The sequence below is a fragment of the Urocampus carinirostris genome, chromosome 13 (genome assembly GCF_059441175.1).
Source record: "Urocampus carinirostris isolate Australia breed hairy pipefish chromosome 13, RoL_Ucar_1.0, whole genome shotgun sequence".
NCBI classification, from domain to species: Eukaryota; Metazoa; Chordata; class Actinopteri; order Syngnathiformes; family Syngnathidae; genus Urocampus; species Urocampus carinirostris.
This window is the reverse complement of record NC_142361.1, coordinates 15,801,487-15,808,785: the sequence shown is the minus strand read 5'-3', so window position 1 is coordinate 15,808,785 and position 7,299 is coordinate 15,801,487.

Below are 7,299 nucleotides of genomic sequence, written 5' to 3'. Positions count from 1 at the left end.
TGCGGTTCTCTTCTTGGCTCTTGGGATCACTAGTAAACCAGCATTTTCAGAGCGAAGGCGAAACATGTAATGAAGAATTTAAAGCGAAAAAGAAAACGGTGAAGTTTAATGAGCAAAAAAAATCACAACTTAGTGCTTGGAGACTAGCCTAAGTTATGCTAATAATGCAATGAAAGATATAAAAAGTAGTGAAATTACATTAGCAACAACAACAATTCCCAAATAAGTCGCAAGATGTATATTTCAACAGCATTGTGCTCTTGTTTAGGGTGGTTATGCCCCTGGGGAAGACACTGTCTCTGAGCCTGTCTTTCCTTGTTTTAAGGGACCTGTAGCACCTGTAACTGAATTGAAATGGGGCCGCTGAAGCTAGGATCAGGTGAGGTTAGGCCAAATGTTTTTACAAAAACAGTGTTTGATATTTGTCCACTAGGTGATGCTGCAATGTGTAGTGAAATAAAAAATGAGTCCAAGGAATACTACAAACTACGGAGACTGAAAGTGAGCAAAAAGCACCTTTGAAAAAAGGGGATTGAATAATAAGCAAAAGAGGCAATAAGGAAACCAGTAATAAAAAGAATAGGTGAAAAGAAAGCAAAAAAAAAAAAGAAAATGGAAAAAAAAAGGAATGGAATTAAAAATAAAAAGACAAAAAGAAAAATAATGGGTTTTTTTTTTTTGGGTTCTTTTTTCCCCTTTTTTCTCCCGTCCCGGCTGCCTGACTTGCTGCCGATACCCACCACGCTCTGTTCTCCCGTCCCGGCTGCCTTACTTGTTCCGATCACCAACCACACTCCGTCTCCCGTCCCGGCTGCCCGATTTGCTTCTGATCTCCGAGCCACTTTGTTTTCCCGTCCCGGCTGCCCGACTTGTTCCGATCTCCGACCACGCTCTGTTCTCCCGTCAAGGCTGCCCGATTTGCTTCCGATCTCCGACCCACTCCGTTCTCCCGGCCCGGCTGCCCGACCTGTTCCAATCTCCGACCACGCTTCGTTCGCATAGGCTTCCCGCTCCTCCTGCTCAGCGAGCACCAGATCGCTGTCTTTTTCCTCTCGCCCTGACTTCCCCGATCCCTTAATAATACATTGTGTGAAACGCATTTGGGTCCCCTACTTGTAACGGTCGTGACAGCGTGTTGGTCACTTTGAGTGTCCGTATTTTGTCTTCTTTATTTGTGCTTTTAGCACTGGTTTTCAGTGACACGCCAAAATACGGCGACATCTAGTGGGAAAATAATCCACACTGTCCCTTTAACTTTTGTATTAAAGCGGTGCCTCGATTGGCGAGTTTGATACCCCTGCCGTAGCGCCTACCACAGGTCATAGAGTAGAGGGTGGGGGATTTGAGGACATATGAAGAAAGGGTAAAAAAGGAGGAAAATTTGTACAACAATAAAAACAATCATAAATTATGCTGGAAACGGTAGAGTTGTAAAAAAAACAGCAAAAAAGGAGCAGAAAGGCACACAAAAACACGTTTGTCCGATTAAATCATGTTGTAATTGGCATCACAGCGAATGATCTCAATCGGTAAGGATCAAAACATCCTTCAAGCGTATTTTCAACAATGACTCAGTGGCAGCAGCGCAGAAGTAATCTCCTCCGCGCATTAACGATTTATCTCCTTTTATAAGCCAATTTAGTCATCGCTTGAGGTTGCCGTGGCAACGGCAGGTTTACTCCGAGGCAAGTAAATGACCTTATGTGAAAAGCAGCTCGCTGCTCGGGACTAAATTGCTTTGCTCGGCGAGGTTAATCCTCGCGCTTCTTCCGCCGGGGACGAACGAAAAAACTTGTTCATATCAATGTAAAACATCTGCGGGCCGTTTAGCGCTCAAGCAATTTGAGCCGGAGGGGGGAAACTCAGAAAAACACACGAGGCCTCTTGTTTTGATTGCTAACGCCGAATATGCAGCAGTTTTTTTTCCAGTTTTCAGGCCGGCATAGAGAGAGAGAAAGGAAAATTAAGGTAATGTAATATTGTTTGACACAAAAATGCATTATTGTCAAATATTCCACACTGGAAAAGCTTTGATGAGACTCGCAGCCTCGCTGTTGGAATCACATTCGTCTAATAAGCGGCTAGCCGCTTCCAGCTGTCGACACAGACAGCAGACACACAGAATGAGAGAGAATGAGTCATGAGCTCCTCATTTCACGTGTCATTTTTCTGCACTGGAAATGTCTGACATGTGTCGCTGCACAAGCCGTCGCTTTGGGAACGTGCTGTGGGGATTGCATGGTCACTTACCCACGGCACCTGTATCACTTTTGACCCTACCGGGAAACTTAAAAACGTATTAAATTAGCCAAAACTGAAAAAAAACAAAATGAGAAAGTACGATTGCAATATCAACGGCTACATACAGTGGCTTGCAAAACTATTTGGCCCCCTTGAACTTTGTGACCTTGCCACATTTCAGACTTCAGATATAAAGATATAAAACTGTAATTTCTTGTAAAGCATCAACAATAAGTGGGACTCTTGGCTGCATCTTTGATCAGTTTCCTCCTTGTATAAGCTGAAAGTTTAGGGGGACGGTTCGATCTTGGTAGATTTGCAGTGGTCTGATACTCCTTCCATTCCAATATTATTGCTTGCACAGCGCTCCTTGGGATGTTTAAAGCTTGGGAAATCTTTTTGTAAACAAATCCAGCTTTAAACTTCTCCACAACAGTATCTCGGACCTGCCTGTTGTGTTCCTCGTTCTTCATGATGCTCTCTGCGCTTTAAACAGACCTCTGAGACTATCACAGTGCAGGTGCATTTATTCAGAGACTTGATTACACACAGGTGGATTCCATTTATCATTGTTAGTCGTTTAGATCAACATTGAATCATTCAGAGATCCTCACTGAATGCTGCACTGAAAGTAAAGGGGCTGAATAATTTTGCACACCCACTTTTTTGTTTGTTATTTGTTAAAAAAATTTAAATTATCCAATAAGGTGTGTTGCACTTCATGATTGTGTCCCACTTACTGTTGATGCTTCACAAGAAATTACAGATTTTTATCTTGATGTTTGAAGTATGAAATGTGGCAAAAGCTCACAAAGTCCAAGGGGGGGGTGCAAATAGTTTCACAAGCCACTGTATGAGGCAGAGTATGGCTTTGGGGGAATTTTTATTAAAAGAGAGCAAAAATGATTGAAATGAAAACATCCGATTTCTATCACTTCAGATTAAAATTGGAGAAAAAATGTATTAAAAGGAGCACAACTAAATCAGGGGTGTTAAAGTCGAATGGACATAGGTTTAGATAAAAAATGTCTACAATCCGAGGGCCAAATGATAAAATGCTGAAAATACTTTTCAATTTAGTATATAATCTAGCGCAGGCGTGTCAAATACATGGCCCGCCATAAATTTCTGAGTATGTCACAATAAGAAACCAGTCTCTAGGTCATTTCTATCAAAAGTTGGGATTTTTAAAATAAATGTAAACTAAATGCTCCCTCTGGCCGCTAGAGGGAAGTAAAGGAGGAACTCTCAGCTTTCATAAGCCCTGCCTAGTACTGTAGTCTCATATTGTTGCCCATTCACTGCTAAAACTTTTATTTAGTACTCTGTTAGTGTTTTCTTTATTTTAAGCCAGAACGACAACTAAGACAAAAATTATATATTGCTTCATAGATCCCACTTGAGTTTGCAGCATGGTAAGTTGGTTCAGGTGTAAAACTGCATTCGCTCAGATGTTAAAATAAAATGTTTAATATATTCAATGTCAAACATGAAAATCATTGCCCGCATTGTTTATGAATAAATGTGTTGTATTTATAGAAGATCCTTGATTATAATATGGGTTGTTTACTGAAAAATTTGTAAATAAAATTTAAAAAAAAAAAATCCCCAAAAAGGTACCGGGTTAGCTCTTGGCTACAGGGGCAAAACTAACTGTTTTGAGATTTCCAGGAAAAAAAATATTTTTTTGAATTATTACCATAGATAGATAGATAGATAGATAGATACTTTGTTCATCCCCGAAGGGAAATTCACATTTATAGTATCATCTATTCATATTTGTATTCAAATGTGCTACTCATCAGGGGATTGTGTAATAATAGTCTGTCGAGAATCGATCTGCAACCTCAGTGGAACTGTTTAAATCTAGGTTTAAAACACACTTCTATTTTATAGCTTATGAACGACCTATATTTTATGTTGACAATATCTGTTTCTTATTTGTTATTGCAACATATGTTGCATTCTGGTCATCCAGGAAGAGTGATTACCTCATGTTGTCCTTGCTCAAGGTTTCTTCATTTTCTTCATGTTGAGGTTTTGAGTTTTTCCTTGCCGTCATGTAGGTTTTAGATCAAGGGATGGTGTTACAATAGTCTGTAGTTTGCAATAATCTGTGGTCTGTGCAGCCCTTTGAGTCGCCTTGTGATTAAGAGCGTCACAAATAAACATGACTTGGCTCGACTATTGAATTTTAGAATATAATTTAATGTCCAAATGTAACAAAATTAGCGTACAGCTGATTTTTGTGAAACTACAGTAGTTTAGGGTGTCCCCTGCCCACTGCCTGAAGACAGCTGCAATGGGCTCCAGCACCCCCGTGACCCTATGAAGGATAAGCAGTGTAGATAATGGATGAATGATTTCTGTGTGTTTTCTTTTTTTCTAATATAAATTAGATAGATAGATAGATAGATAGATAGATAGATAGATAGATAGATAGATAGATAGATAGATAGATACTTTATTCATCCCCGAAGGGAAATTCACATTTCCAGCAGCGAATTGCTATAATTTATAATTGAATCGTCGAAGCAAAATATTTTCTGATTCTTGCCCTCAACTGTGTGTGCGTGCGTGCGTGCGTGCGTGCGTGTGCGTGTGTGTGTGTGTGTGTGTGTGCGTGTGCGTGTGCGTGTGTGTGTGTGTGTGTGTGTGTGTGTGTGTGTGTGTGTGTGTGTGTGTGTGTGTGTGCGCGCGCGTTTAGACTTTGCATAGAGACTTCCTGCTCAGTCAAGATAATGAGAAATGTGATTAGAATGTCTGATAAGGCTTTTATTATATGATTGTTGAGACAAAGCAGAAGATGACTGCCTTGTGCAATCTTATAAAAGAATTGAAAGTGAAGGCACACAAAATGTATTTTATATGTTTTGTAAAAGAGGAAATGACATAACAAGCAGCATAATGGGTCATTTTTATGCAGTGCGGTGTGCAGTGTAAGGCCACATCTGGTACGCGGGCTCTCTCTAGCGGTGAAAATAATTATTTGCCTGTAGGATGGTTGAGTTGAGGTATTACAGTATTTCACTTTTTTATATGACATTCGCTTTTCTAAATGTTTAAGATTTTTGCATACAATTTTACTATATGTTTTCCCCTTAAGTTCAACCACCAAAAAGGAAGTCAGATATCATTTTTTCAGACCAATAATAATACAAATACTCTGGTAGTCAACAATGACCAGGACCCCCCAAGCCTTCATGGGGCCCTAAGCAAAATTAGAATTGGGGCCCCCTATTACTTGTCAATTTGCATCCATACTATTACTAATTCCATGTTCTACTCCAGGGGTGGGCAACTATTTGGTGTCGGGGGCCGCATGTGACATGTTATACTTCATTTTAAATGGATTAGTTTCATCAAATTGGTTTTGAAACGACCACAATTACAGCAAAATGTTATATTAGGTCCCTGTTTTCAGCACTTTATTTGTTATTTAGTTTTAAATTATTACTGTAGGTTGTGTTTTTTAGTATTTCTGAAGTCAGATTTTTATTGAAGTTCCGTAGTTTTTTGTAGTGTTACCGTAGTTTTATTTTTGTAGTATATTTGTTGTATTTCCATGGTATATTTTTTTTAGTATTTCAGTAGTACCTTTGTTGTATTTCGAAAGTAGATTTTTGGTTGTATATCTGCAGTATTTTTGTATTATTACAGTAGTTTTATGATTATAGTATTTTTGTAGTATTACTGAAGTATTGTTTTTTTTTTGTATTTTTTTTTCTATCTCTATTGTATTTTTAGTATTTCCATATAAGAATGTTTGTTGTTTATCTCTAGGCATTATGTAGTGTTTTTGTAGTACAGTGTTTTGTTTTGTTTTTTCCATAGATTTTTTGAGTAATAGTTCTCTAGTATTTTTTTTTAAATTTATTATTATGTATTGATATTTTTTTATTATTTCAGTAGAAGTATAATTGATGTATTTCCAAAGCAGTATTTGTGTACAATTACTGTAGTAATTCCACACCTCACACCCCAAGAAGTCGGTCTCCTCATCCTGGTTAATTATTTTTTATTAGGTCACTTTAGGGCAGGGGTCAGCAACCTTTTCGGTGCGGAGTGCCACATTCAAACTTCCTTGTAACTCAGTGTGCCACACCAAGATTAATGACTCGCACAACATTCTTTTTAATATCCAACAGAGCTGTCAATTTCCACCAGTCCAAATATTCAACATGGATAGAAATTTTAATCGTATAACTCAGTGTTTTTCAACCCTTTTTGAACCAAGGTACACTTTTATTTATAAAAAAGTCCCGTGGCACACCGTCCGTTGAAAATGTTTGAAAATGAAGTTATGTCAAATATTTCACTGTACTACCTCATTAGCAGATAATTAGTATATAAAAAGAAGAAAATAATATGTAAAATAAAAAAGAATGATGTGCTTTATGTTTTTATTTTTTACAGTGAAATCTTAAACCGCTTTGTTAAACAAATTAAGTTATTAAATGTACGGTGCTACCTCAAGACTAGATAATTAGTACATAAAAAGTATATAAAAATCGACTGCCACCTACTGATATGGGTGACAATTACAGTTCCTCAACTGAAAAGTGCAAAAATACTGAATAAAAGCCTGATTTTTTTGGAAAGATAAAATTTCAGCGGCACACTTAAGGTCTCACGGCACACTGGTGTGCCCTGGCACACTGGTTGAAAAACACTGGTATGACTGACCTATTTATCTTCCACTATTCTTGTTCATTAATTAACTAAAATATGAATGTGGACAACATGTGGAAAGGCCTGTAGCCATTCTGACTTCAACTTTTTACCACAAGAATTAACCAGAAGCAAGCATTCTTCATCAACTATAAACTACAATAAAAAACAAGTAATATGGTCAGCTACTATACCATTCATAAAAGATATCTTGTTGCAGAAAATATCAAAACTTGAAATAACAGCAGCAATGCAGAAGGCACGCGTGCGCGCACACACACGCGTGCACACTCACACGCTTCTTTAAAATATTCCCCATCAGTAAATGGTTTTCCATGCTTTGCTATTCAGTGAGAAATTTGTTAGATAGCTTTAGTGGTGGTGTTT